We start from the raw sequence: 14,636 nt of genomic DNA on the forward strand, positions 1-14,636 counted from the left end.
TTATAAATAGAAGAACAGAATATAAACGTAAAAAGATAAAATTAGGACTTCACTCTCAGCTGATGTATTAACGACAATTCTGGGCACTATCCTTCAGGAAAGATGTAAAGGTCTTTAAAAAAATACAAAAAACATTTATTGCAATGTTACCAGGGAAAAGGGACTTTGTTTATGAGGTGAGGCTGGGAAAGTTAGGACTGTTCTCCTTGGATTAGAGAGGGTTCAAAGGTGAGCTAACAGAATTTTTTTTTCCACACAATCAAAACCTATTGCCTCTGGTGAGCAGGTCAATAACTGGAAGTCATAGATTCAAAATTATTGGCAAAAGACCTAGGAGGGGAGAGATGAGGAGACACTTTTTCCTCTGAGGAGTATATCAGCATCCTAAATGCTTTGCTTGAAAAGCTGCTAGAAGCTGATTTGATAAATCATTTGAATAGACAGTTAGACAGGTACTTGATGATAAAGAATTTACTAGATCACAGACAAAACGCAAAGGTGTGGAAAGCAAGACTGGTCTTTCAAAAAGTCAGCACAGATCCACCAGACTGAATGGTTTCCTTCTGCTGAGAGATTTTATGATGCTGATGCAGTACAGAATTTAGGTATTGTATTTTGTTAATAATTTGCAGATAAAAATCATTATGATGCTGGGTATTTTCTACAGGCCACCAGCTAGTGGGAAACAAAAACAGGATCAAATTTACAAGGACATTACCAAGAGGTGCAGGAGTTAAGAGAATAGTTTATAATGGAGTCTCAGGTAGTAATTGTGGAAAGTGTAGAGAGGGTCAGGAACCCTAGAGTATGTTCAGGAGAATTTTTGACAGCAGTATGTTTCTAGTCTAATGAGAAAGGAGCCATTACTGGATTTGGATTCTGTCCAAAAGGACACCATGCACACATCTCTGGACAAGTGGGGGGGGGGGGGAACAAAACGTACCCAACGTCACCTTCATCCTGACAGCCACCTTTGTGAGTGACTGCATCAAGCTGTGCATAGATACTCAGTCTGCAAACACCAAGTGTCACCGTGTACTGAGATTTGACCTGTCCCTGGTGTTGCGAAGGATGGGTCTGGCCTTGTTGCTGCGGAATGCTCCAAGTAGTTGGACCATGCTGTATCACCTGTCCCTCGTGGAAAAATTTGTTCAGATAAAGATCTTTGACCACAAGGCAATCAGTAGTGTCCTTGAGGCACTGAGGGAAAAGGATTCTGTTGGATGATTCCCTGAGCAGACTACCAGAGTCATCTGGCAGAACACCTCATCACCTTAAACAAGCACCAAGACCTAGTCTGGCTGGCCCTCCCCATCAGATCCTTCCTACACGACCAAGGTATCTGCGTCACCTCATACTGCTCTTGAAATGACTACGGGTGTGTATGTTTGTGAAGAGAGGAGGAGGAGGTGGTGGTGTTGGGGAAGAGACAGTTGCACACCTCCTTATAGAATGTGGCTTTGCCAGGAAGTCTGGAGAGAGATACAATGGCATTTGTCGAGATTCACCCCGAGCAGCTCTGCAACACAGGATTCTGCACTTTACAGGCTGTTCCCAGGGACGCACACCGAGACAAACATCAACTGTTGCTAGAAGATCCCTGCAGCCACTTTCAAGAGCAGCGTGCAATGGCGCAGATAGCATGGACATGAAGGAAGGAGCTGATGTGGAGGGCACTTCTCACCACCAGCCAGACTAGGTCTTGGTCCTTGTTTAAAAATTCTGGTGATGAGGCTTTCTACCAGATGACTCTGACAATCTGCTCAGGAAACCGTCTGACAGGATCCACCATCTTCTTTCACCAATTTGGTGAAAGATGCTCTTTGGGCTGCCCAGAACTGATTGATCTTCCAGTGAAAAGAATTGACCTTGACGGGGTGTTGCAGACTAGTACGTCTCAATATCCAGGACTACAAACTCAGGGGACGCAGTCCAGGGCAGCTGCCACTAAAGCACAATGAAGAAAGAATACTGTGTAAGGCCCTTCAGCCAGTGTAGATCGAGGGTAAGTTCTAAATGTTACATCTATGTTTAAAAGCTTTGCCCAAAAGCTCAGTCATCAGGAAATTTTTAGAAATGATAATTTGTGATAACATTAACAATCACTTGCACAAATGTGGAATAGTTCCTGCATGCCAGCATGGATTTGCTAAAGCAAATCATACTTAACCAACTTGCTTAAATTTTTAATGAGGTAACAAAGAGGGTTGATGAGGGCAATGTGGTTGATGTGGTGTATATGAGCTTTCAGAAAGTATTTGCTAAAGTGCCACAAAACAGACTTGTCATTAAAGTTTGAGCTAATGAATAAAAGGCACAGCAGCAGCACAAATATGAAATTGGCTGTGTGACAGGAAGTAGAGAAGTGATGAATGGTTGTTTTTCCAAACTGGAGGGAGGTATATAGTAGGGTTCCCAAGTATCAGTGTCAGGATCCCTGCTTCTCCTGATGTATAATAATGACCCAGACTTGGGTGTATGGAGCACAATTTCAAAATTTGTGGATTATACAAACTTGGAAATATTGCGAATTGAGGAGGATAGTGGTGAACTTCTAAAGGACACAGACAGATGAAATTTAATATGGGGATAAGTGAAGCAATTGAGTTCAGTAGAAGTGGAGAAGCTTTATAAACTAAAGGGTACAATTGTAAAGGTTGTGCAGGAGCAGGAAAGACCTCAGGATATATGTATACAAATCATTGAAGGTGTAGTGTAGTGTACTTTGAGAAAACAGTTAAAGTATATGGATTCCTGGATTTGCTAAATAAGGACAAAACAAAAACAAGGAAATTATGATCAACCTGCATAAAGCATTGGGTTGGATCAACTGGAGTAGTGAGTTCAATTCTGGGCACATTTTAGAAAAGATGTGAAGGCTTTATAGAAAATGTGCAGAAGAGATTGGTTCCAGGAATAAGTTACATGGCTAGTTGAAGAAGTTGGATCTGTTGTCTATGGAGAAAAAAATAGATTAAGAGAAGCTTTGATAGAGGTCACGAAAGGCCTTTTCAGAGTAAATGGAGAGAAAATGTTCTAATTGGCACAGAAGGATGAAGAACCAAAAGATTTATGCTGACAAGAAAATGAATCAATGGCTCTTTAAAAAAAACTTTTTTTTGAATGGGTATTTTAGGATGTGGAATGCGCATTCTGCAAGTGTGATGTAGGCAGCTTCAATCAAGGCCTTCAAAACAAGACTGGTTAGTTATCTGAAGAGAAAAAAATTGAAGAGCTACAGGGAAACGGTGGGGGAGTGCAAAAAGCCATCACAAATATGGCCTCCTGTACTGCTGTAACCAGTTTATGATTAACAAAAAGTAATTAATACCTTGATTAGTTGTGTGTGCTTGGGTGCAGGATCAAGAATGCCCATCAGTCTGAAAATACATCCTGCTGGTGGTCCTACCAACTAGACTGTTACATGATGGCAAGACCAAATAGAATTATGAACTAACCACCCAATCAGACAATAAGGCCATAGGGTGTAGGAACAGAAGCAGGCCATTCAATCCATTGAGTTTGCTTCACCATTCAATGAGATTATGACTGATCGGATATAATCCTCAACTCCACTTTCCCACCTTATCCCCATAACCCTTGATTCACTTACTGTTTGAAAATCTGTCTATCTCAGCTTTGAACAGACTTAATACCTCAACTTTTATAGTCCTCTGCAGTGAAGAATTCCACAGATTCACTACCCTCAGAGGAGAAATTCCTCCTCATCTCTATTTTAAATGAACAATCCCTTGCTCTGAGGTTATGCCTTTTGGTCCTAGACTCTCCCACGAGGGAACAGCCTCACAGCATCTACCCTGTCTAGCCCCTTAGGAATCCTAGACATTGCAACAAGGTCACCTCTCATTCTTCTAAACTTCAATTAGTACAGGTCTAACCTATTCAACTTCTCCTTGTAAGAAAATCCCTCCATAACCAGGGCTGAAATGGTTGCCACAAGAGAACACAGGTTTAAGGTGCTGGCGAGTAGGAACACAGGAGATGTCAGGGATAGGTTTTTCACTCAGTGGTGGGTGTGTGGAATGGGCTGCTGGCAACAGTGGTGGAGGCGGATTTGATTGGGTCTTTTAAGAGACTTTTAGATAAGTACATGGAACTTAGTAAGATAGAGGTTTATAGGTAAGCCTAGTAATCTCTAAGGTAGGGACATGTTCGGTACAACTTTGTGGGCCAAAGGGCCTGTATTGTGCTGTAGTTTTTCTATGTTTCTATTACCAAAATCAGCATTGTGAACCTTCCTTGGACTTCTAACGTCTGGATATTTTTCCTTTAATTCCTGTTCACAGTATTCTAGGTGTGGTCTAACTAGTGCCTTGTATAGTTAAGCAAGGCCTCCCTATTTTTATACTTCATTCCCTTTGAAATAAAGACAAAACATTTCATTTGCCCTCTCCATTACCTGCTGAACTTGCAGGCTAGCTTTTTGTGATTTATGCACAAGGACTCCCAAATCCCTCTGTGCTGCTGCTTTCTCAATTTAAAAAAAAATTCAACTCCTTTTTTCTTCTCATCAAAGTGCATAACTTCACATTTTCCTACATTATATTCCATCTGCAAATTTTTTGCCATTCACTTAATCTGCCTATATTCCTCTGTAGAATCTTTGTTTTATCTTCACCACTTGTCTTTCCACCTATTTTTGTGTCATCCACTATCTTGACAATTAATTTCCACATCCAAGTTAATATATATTGTAAATAATCATGGCTCCAGCACTGATCCTTATGGCGCTCCACTAGTTACAGGTTGTCTTTCTGAAAATGCCCCTCTTACCTAAACTCTGTCTTCTATTAATTTGCCAATCCTCAATCCGTGCTAATAATACTACCCCCAACACTATAAGCTCTTATCTCATTAAGAAGCCTTTTCTGCAGTACCTTATCAAACACTTTTTCAAAATCCAAGTGTATTACATCTGCTTGAACTCACCTCAAAAAGTTCTAATGAATTTGCCAGGCATGACGTCCCTTTCATGAAGCTATGCTGACTCTGCTTTACTATGTTAAGCATTTCTAAATATTCTGCTATTATATCCTTTACAATGAACTCTAACATTTTCCCAGTGACAGATGTTAAGCTAACTGGCCTACAGTTTCTCATTTTTTGTCTCCCTCCCTTTTTGAATCAGGCTGTTACATTGGGAATTTTCCAATCCTCTGAGACTGTCCCAGAATTTAAGGATTCTAGGAAGATTACTATGAGTGCATCCACTATCTCTGTAGCTACTTCCTTTAATATCCTTGAATTCAAACTATCAGGTGCAGGGACTTATCAGCGTTTAGCTCCATTAGTTTCCCTAGTACCTTTTCTCTAATGATAGTTACTGCATTTGTTTTCTCTGTCCCTTTTACCTCTTGATCTTTTAGTATTTTTGGACTGCAATTTGTGTTTTTGACCCAGAAGACTGACACAAAGTATTTATTTCACTCTTTTGCCATTTCCTGCTTCCGCATTATTAATCAGGGAACAGTAACACTGCAAGCCCAGAAGCAGGCTCCCATGGCCCAAGTAAATAATAGATACAAATAGAAATAACATGTCAGTGAATCAGCAAAGGGTACAAAGGATCTATTACAGTCCAGAAAACTTCCCTGTAGTTGACCATGAGTCTTATTAAATACTTATGGGAAAAATCAGTCTGAACATTGAATGAAAGCAAAATAAAAGTGCTGGGAAATTAGTTATGCCCTGCAAAGGATCATAGACTTGTTGATTATGTAGTGGCAGAAAGCAAGTCATAGTTGACACAGACTGTGATTTCACCCACATTTGCAAAGTTGATCAACAAGACAAACATGATGCAAATAGTGAAATACAAGCATTGTATTAAATCAACTCTATGGGAAAGAAAAACTTGGATAGACAGAATTACCAGGGAGCAACTCTTAAGATTGGGCTTATGTAAACTCAAAGTCTTCAACTCCATTCCTCAAATAAAGTTATATGATTGTGTTGTCTGATAAACTGTTATTTCAATTGTTTTGTGATATCTGCAGTATTTTAAATTAATCCTCTATGTCTGTTGAAAACTGGGATTAAAATGAGTGGCCGATGCAGACACAATGATTGAATGGCCTCTTTCTATGACCTAACTTTAGTTTCTATTGTTTGATTGCTAACTATTAGGTCAGATCCAGAAATCCAACGTTATATATTTTTGTATCTATTCTATGTAAAACCCATTCACTGGATATTTGGATTAACAGGGAGTTTAGGATTACCTTCATAACTTGTGGGTTATTAACTTCAGTCATAATCTTTCAATATTAGTGTTTGATTCTGTGATTGGATAAACTAGCATTAGACGTATGAGAAGAAGTTATTCATTTCAAATTGTTCCTTGGGGGTATCTTAAAATATGGAAGAATTGAGATTGTTGATTCTACAATAATTGCATGAATTCTGATCTTTCAAAAGCACTAATCACCTGAAATAAACCTTGAGGTCCTGGTTTTTGCTTTGATAGAGTGAAAATAAATGTCAGGATTTCTGAAGCAGGGAGATCAATCAATAATAAACAGGAGAACGCTAACTTTCTCTTGAATGACATTAAGATGCTCCCAATCTACTAGAAAAGTGTTCAGTAGGGCCAGTGTTTCAAGGTCAAAATATTAACCTACCAGAAACGTGAAAATAAACTGAGATGCAGTCATTAAAATCCCAGATCTCATCCTTAATGGCCATAATCACAGGTCTGGAGCTCATTCACAAGTTTCATGACTTTGTGAAGGTCACAGTCCTTTATTCTTCTCTAGTGATAATTACATTAAACCAGTAACACATGGAAGATTAATGACATCAGAGTGCGTTTTAGACTAATTAAAGGGTGATTTTAGCAACAGTTGTGGAAACTTGTCTGCTCTTGTGTTCCAAGAGTGCTTCCGAAGAGGTCAAATGGTCATGAAAGAACCCACAGTTACTAGTGCCTTTAACAATTTCAAAACGTCTTTATAGGACGAACAGTAACGTACTTCTGAAGTACAATCCCAGAAACATGGTACATCAAGGGCTCACAGACAGCACTGTCATGGTTTAAGTGAAATTGGTTGAGGGATATATACTGGGCGGGATATTGAGAAGGGACCACAAAGCTTTTTGAAGTGGTGGGAAACGTTAATATCCCATCTGAAAGTACAGCACTGCACTGGAGGGTCCCTTACCATCCTGCAGTCTCTGTGCTGCAATCTGAACTCAACCCTTTTCTGACTCAGTATCACGGTCGGGCAGTTTGACATACAGCTAAATTCAGAACGGATACCTGATAACATCTTTACTCAGCACCTAGACTTAAGTTCACCCTCATGTTGTCTCCTCTCTCACCCCAGAGAGCAGTGTCCCTGAACAGGGCTCTCCCCTTCTGAGAGTTTGTCTTTCTCCCACATAAAAACCGCTGCGATTGTCTTTTCTTAAAAAAAGCGGCAGAAAGATTTTCTGAGCCTTATTGACATTTCTTCAGTGAGCTGCCGATGATGTAAGTAGATGTGGCCTGGAGTGGGGCAGAGAAAGCTTTCATGGCAGGCAGCAGTGAGCAGGCACTGGCTCATTTCCAACTTCACTCACACAAGTTCCTCAAGTTGAGGAATTAATTTTAGCCTTTTTAAAAATTATCTAGATTAAAAACTCAATATTTTTCGGTGTCTTACCGGTCCCGCCTCAGGCTGCTCCAGTGATTTAATCTAAAGCACTGTCCTCAGTGTGTTGACCGGATAGGTTTCAGTCAGAGAGAGAGAGAGAGGAGGTAAGGAGGGGGGGGCCAGGCTGACAGCAGCTTGTTTTAGGAAAGTGTCCCAATCCCATCCCCGGCACCAGAGTTTTAGCCATTTAAAGAAAGTGAGGCGCGGCGCCGCCTTCCTGCGGCTATTTATAAACCACAAGCCAACTGGCCCATTAAAGAGCGGCCAATTCAGCTAAAGACACCGAGCCGAGCGGGTCTATTTTGGGGATATTTAGCCCGGCTTTGGTGCGGAGAGCGCGGCGCTGAATCCTGTCCTCACCGGGGAAAGGCGGCGGCTGATGACAGGAAACAAACTTTCAAACCAGCGGCTCCGACCCCCCGGGGTGCCCCCCCCCACCTCCGCCCCCCGACACACAACACCCCTCCCCCCCGCGCGCGCACAACACCCCTCCCCCCCGCGCGCGCACAACACCCCTCCCCCCGCGCGCGCACAACACCCCTCCCCCCCGCGCGCGCACAACACCCCTCCCCCCGCGCGCACACACCTCCCCGCACACGCATACCCCACCCGCCCGCAAACACCTTCCCCCCCACCCACCCCCCACTCACATAAATCCCCATCCAAATAGTCCCACACAGTCACACTCAACCCCCCCATAAACCCAAATATTGTCCCCTTGGACAACCAGCACTTGCATTCTCTCTGGAGGTCTTGCATCCCCACCCCCCCATCCCAAACATCCAACCTGCCCCCAATGCATCCCTCCCAGGTGTTCCCCCACCTCAAATATCCTCCCTGTCCCCTACCCCAAATATCCTCATAACCCCCCTCTCCAAATATCCTCCTAACCCCCCACCCCAAACATCCTCCCGTCCCCCAATCCAAAGACCCCCTTCCCAGGCACTCCCCCCGCCCCCCCCCCAGATGTTCCCCCTTCCCAAGCATCTTCCCCCCCTTTCCCAGGCGTTTTCCCCCCGCCCCCAGGCATCCCCTCCACCCCATGTCTTCCCTCCCATCCCTTGAATGGCCCTGGACCTGTAGCCAGTCTCTAAATATTGCTCCATCCAACAATAAATTAATGTCCCAAGGCATTGCACAGAGATAGTAACCAACCCTGAGACACATTTGGAGAAATTAGGTCAGATGACCAGAAGTATGATCAAAGAATTTGGTTTTAGGGAGTTGATGAGGACTTCCAACTACTTAAAGGAGCTGAGGGCTCAGGAGAGGTTAATAAAGTTTCAAGACCACGTAATAGAAGAGAGTATAGTACTGGCTGGAATCTAACCTCAGGCAGAGCAAAAAAAGGTGACAAGTATGAGAAGGGAGGTGATCAATGCAGGACTGTGTTGTACCTAAATGGGTGCAATATACAGAACAAGGTAAATGAGTTTGTTGTGCGCATTGAAATTAGCTGGTATGATGTTGTGGGCGTTACAGAGATGTGACTGTAAGGGGATCAGGGCTGGGATCTAAATATCCAACGATATGTGTCCTATTGGAAGGACAGGAAGAAGGGCAAAGGGGGCGGGGGTTGCATTGTTATTAAGGAATGAAGTTAAATCGATAGTAAAAAGTGATATAGGATCAAAAGGCATAGAGTCTCTGTGGGCAGATTTGAGAAATCGCCAAGGTAAAAAGACCCTGATGGGAGTTATGTACAGGCCCCCTAGCAGTAGTCAGGATGTGGGGCAGAAAATAAATCAGGAGATAAAAAAGGCAATATTACAATAATCATGGGGGGCTTCAATGTGCAGGTGGACTGGGAAAATCAGGTTGGTCCAAGAAAAGGAATTTGTGGAATGTCTAAGAGATGTTTTTGGAGCAGCTGTGACAGAGCCTACTAGGGAACAGGCAGTTCTGGATTTGGTGATGTGTATTGGAGCAGACTTGATTAGGGAACTTAAGGTGAAAGAACCTTTAGGAAGCAGTGACTACAATATGATAGAATTTACCCTGCAGTTTGAGAGGAAGAAGCTGGAATCAGATGTAACAGAAATACAATTAAATAAAGGTAACTACAAAGACATGAGGGAGGAGCTGGCCAGAGTTGATTGGAAAAGAAGCCTAGCAGGGGAGACAGTGGAATATCAAAGGCAAGAGTTTTTGGAGATTATTCAGGAGGCACAACAGAAATTCATCCCAAGGAGGAGGAAACATACTAAGGGAAGGATGAGGCATCCATTGGCTGGTGAGAAAAGTCAAGGACAGCATAAAAGCAAAAGAAAAAGCATACAAAGGGGCGAGGATTAGTGGGAAGCCAGAGGATTGGGAAGCCTTTAAAAGTGAGCAGAGGACAACTAAAAAAAAGGGGGAGAAGATGAAATATGAATGTAAGCTAGCTAGTAATATAAAAAGATGAGAAGAGCTTTTTTTCAATATATAAAAAGTAAGACAGAGGTAAAAATAGACATTGGATCACTGGAAAATGAGGCTGGAGAAGTAATAGGAAAAAAAGAAATGGCAGAGGAACCAAATAGTTACTTTGCATCAGTCTTCTTGGTGGAAGACACCAGTGGGATGCCAGAGCTCCAGGAGAAACAGGGGGCACAGGTGGGTGGAGTGGTCAAGACTAAGGGGAAGATTCTAGGGAAACAGAAGGGCCTGAAGGTGAATAAATCACCTGGACTAGATGGATGATACCCCAGGATTCTAAAAGAGATAGCTGAGGAAGTTGAGGAGGCATTGATGGTGATCTTCCAGGAATTACTGGAGGCAGGGAGGGTCCCAGAGACTGGAAAGTAGCTGATATAACACCGCTGTTTAAGAAGGGATAGAGGCAGCAGATGGGAAATTATAGGCTGGTTAGCCTGGCTTCGGTCATTGGCAAGATTTTAGAGTCCATTATTAAAGACGAAATCGCAGAGTGCTTGGAAGTGCACAATATAATAGGACTGAGTCGGCACACCTTCATCAAGGGGAGGTCATGTTTGACAAATTTGTTAGAGTTCTTTGATGAGATAACAAGGAAGTTAGGTAAAGGAGAACTAGTGATGTGATTTATTAGATTTCCAAAAGGTCTTTGACAAGGTGCCACATAGAGGACTGTTAAATAAGTTAAGAGCCCATAGTGTTAAGCACGGTGTCCGCGGGCACAGTCGAGGCCTTCCGTGCCCGTTGGGCACCACAGGGGCTGAGATGCCTTATAGACCCCGATAATCACATTTTGATTTGACTTGTCTTAAGTTTCCTTTGTACTTTTTGTTTTCGTTCGGGCCGTTCCCCCTCCTTTTGGGGAGCCGCCCTGTTTTCCTTTGTCCGAACGTAATTTAAGTTTGTTTACTTGGTTCGACCCGCAAGAACTGGATAGAGGATTGGCTGACTGGCAGAAGGTAGAGAGTGGGGATAAAGGGGTCTTTTTCAGGATGGCAGCTGGGGACTAGTGGTGTGCCTCAGGGGTCAGTGCTAGAACCACAACTTTTCACAATATACATTAACGATTTGGAAAAAAGCATTGAAGGCACTGATGCTAAGTTTGCAGATGATACAAAAATATGTCGAGGGACAGATAGTATTGAGAAAGAAAGGGGGGCTGCAGAAAGACTTGAACAAGCTAGGAGAGTTGGCAAAGAAGTGGCAGACAGAATACAATGTGGAAAAGTCTGAGGTTATGCATTTTGAAAGGAGGAATGGAGACAGACAATTTTCTAAATGGGGAAATGCTTAGGAAATCAGAAACACAAAGGGACTTGGGAGTCATTGTTCAAGATTCTCTTGAGGTTAATATGCAGGTTCAGTTGGCAGTTAGGAAGGCAAATGCAATGTTAGCATTCATGTCGACAGGACTAGAATACAACAGCAGGGAAATACTTCTGAGGCTGTATAAAGCTCTGGTCAGACCCCGTTTGGAGTATTGTGAGCAGTTCTGGGCCCTGTATCTAAGGAAGGATGTGCTAGTCTTGGAAAGGGTCCAGAGGAGGTTCACAAGAGTGATCCCTGAAATGAAGAGCTTGTTGTATGAGGAATGGCTGAGGACTCGTCGGAGTTTAGAAGGATGAAGGAGGATCTTATTGAAACTTACAGGATACTGCGAGGCCTGGATAGAGTGGACATGGAGAAGATGTTTCCACTAGTAGGAAAAACTAGGACAAGAGGGTGATGAATCTGTGGAACTCTTTGGCGCAGAAAGCTGTGGAGGCCAGGTCATTAAGTGTCTTTAAGACAGAGATAGCTAGGTTCTTGATTAATAAGGGGATCAGGGGTTATGGGGAAAAAGAGGAGAATGGGGATGAGAAAAATATCAACCATGATTGAATGGCAGAGCAGACTCGATGGGCTGAGTGGCCTAATTCTGCTCATATGTTTTATGGTCTTATGGAATAGAGATGACAGACAGTTTTAGGGAGTGAATTCCAGAGCTTGGGAACTGATAGCTTGGCCACTATTGTGGAGTGATTAAAGTGAAAGATACTCAGATGAGCAGAATTAAATGAGCACATATACTTTGGCTGCAGGGAAGTTGGTTGGTGCTGGAGTACATTACAGAAATAGAGAGGGCCAAGACCATTGAGAGACTTCAAAATAAGGATGAACATTTAAATTAAAAAAAAACTTTGTGTGGCACTTGTGGCAGACTTTGCCTTTCTAGACTTGGCTTGTTCAGGCATCAAAAGAGGTGCAACAGATGATTTCATTTGCCTCTGAGGCTGCATCTGTTGTATATTTTATATCTTGGGTCTACGTATAGATGACACACCAGCTTAGATATGTATAGGGATGCTATTATAGTGTTTTAAAATGTCTACACCGTGCTTCTAGCTCTTTTGCTCCCAGTTCCCTCTGCATTTTGTTTACTTTTCTCCGAGTCCATACTCAGGCTTAACAAAACAAGCACAGTGAGCATTAATCAGTTACCAGACTCTTCTTATCAAATAAAAAGCAATTGAACACTACATCTAATCCTTTTGTAAAACTAAGACCTTATTTTAAATTAAACCATTCTAAACAACAAGCATATTGTACATTGAGTCTTTTCTTAAGAGTTTAGCTTGTCCATTTACTCTGAGTACAGAAAGAGATTTTGAGATATCAAAAGCTCGATGACTACTCGGAAATCTACAAATTTGAAGCTGTGGCTCTGTATGATCAGTTAATTTATATGATTTAGCAAGGTACTGATGAAGATGATTTAACCATCTACAAATGAGAAGAGGTACTGACCAGATCTTAATATGGCTAACAATGTAATCAGCATTTAATGATTGGTGCAGACAGTGAACTTTCTACCCTAGAGATACACGTGCCAATGTTCACCAAGGGATATGCGGGCTAGTGCTTCTTGCTCACAGTACAGTATTTACATTCAATTTCCAACAATGAGCATAATGCGTAAGCATTTTGTTGCTTGTTTGCTTCAATGTACCATAATAAAAAGTCTCACAACACCAGATTAAAGTCCAACAGGTTTATTTGGAATCACGAGCTTTCAGATCGCTACCCCGTCATCAACTGAGTGGAGAATTAGGTTTCACAAACACAGCATATACAGACAAAGAAACAATTGCAAGATAATGGTTGGAATGCAAGTCTTTACAGGTATAGACAGTGTGAGTGAAGAGAGGGATAATCACAGGTTAAAGAGGTGTGAATTGTCTCAAGCCAGAACAATTAGTGAGATTTTGCAAGCCCAGGCCAAACGGTGGGAGTTACAATAGTGAGACATGAACCCAAGATCCCAGTTGAGGCCATCCTCAAAGTATGTGGAAGTTGGCTATCGGTTTCTACTCAGCAATTCTGTGTTGGTGTGTGTCTTGAAGCCACCTTGGAGATTGGAGGCTGAATACCCTTGTCTTCAACAAGCCTACCAATATTTTAAGTTTGCCATTTTTGAATCATGCAATGCCAAGGTTCAATATTCATTGCAGTTAGTTGATTTGGTCAATTATAGAATCATAGAATTCCTACAGTGCAGAAGGAGCCATTTGGCACATCTGCACTGACCACAATCCCACCCAGACCCCACTCCTTCAACCCCACAGATTTACTCTGGGGTCAATTTAGCCCAGCCAACCAACCTAACCCGCACATCTTTGGACTGGGAGGAAACTGGAGCACTCGGAGGAAACCCACGCAGACACGGGGAGAACGTGCAAACTCCACACAGACAGTGTGCTGGAATTGAATCTGGGTCCCTGGTGCTGTGAGGCAGCAGTGCTAACCAATATGCCACTGTGCCACCCAACTGTCTGCTTCTAGTTTTTCTACTGTCACACTTTAGCATAGATTGCAAAGGGCACCTGTCTCAAACTGGTGTGATTGATGTGTCAATGCATCTTTCCAATCCCAGTAAATAAAGAAGGATGCTTGCATCATTGATGTTACCAATCACATTACTGTGCGCTCCAGTTAAGTCAAAGGCTGGCACTTCAGCTACATACACATGAACCTGTATAGGGTGATATTTTGTAGTAGACTGCAACTGTGATCTTTCCAAAACTGGAATAATTGTAAGATTAAAGAGTGAGTGTGAAAAATATTGATGGTAAAGTTTGTCACTCAAAATACATACTTTTGTGGCGATGTAGATGTGAAAATCACAGTGATATATCCGTAATCTCAACGGAGCACTCCTTAAAATAACCTCATACTTTGCTGTCTGTGATTGTATGCACATGCTGTTCTTACTGTCAGGAAGAGATTCCTTCACATGTCAAACTAATGAAGTCATCTTCTTCAACTTACACTCCTTTGTGAAATGATTCTTAAGCATGAGTCATACTTTTTCCTTTGAGTAGAATCTGGCGACCTGTGATGATCTGAACATTTCCACAATTTGGGCAATGATTTTGAAGGTTGCTGACTGCGATGGGTCATGTGATAATGATGCCTGCTGAGGTTTCTTTGTTCATAACTATGCAATTGAGCTGGTTGGGGCAAGCTGTATCTGTGACTGTGGAACCTCTTTGAAGGTAACATGGCCAATTCATTTGGACTGCCAGG

At 42.4% G+C, this 14,636-nt stretch overlaps 1 protein-coding gene across 2 annotated transcripts in view; it reads right to left on the minus strand.

The window, feature by feature from the left end:
• Positions 1–7,751, minus strand: part of tmod1 (tropomodulin 1) — a 78,601-nt gene extending 70,850 nt beyond the window's left edge. For both annotated transcript variants that reach the window (XM_080188654.1, XM_080188656.1), the window contains exon 1: positions 7,665–7,751. The gene's annotated coding sequence lies outside the window, so the exon portion shown is untranslated. The remainder of the gene's footprint in view (positions 1–7,664) is intronic.
• Between the last annotated feature and the right edge of the window lie 6,885 nt (positions 7,752–14,636).

Source organism: Carcharhinus amblyrhynchos, chromosome 5, assembly GCF_965287045.1.
Source record: "Carcharhinus amblyrhynchos chromosome 5, sCarAmb.v2.hapA, whole genome shotgun sequence".
Classification (NCBI taxonomy): Eukaryota; Metazoa; Chordata; class Chondrichthyes; order Carcharhiniformes; family Carcharhinidae; genus Carcharhinus; species Carcharhinus amblyrhynchos.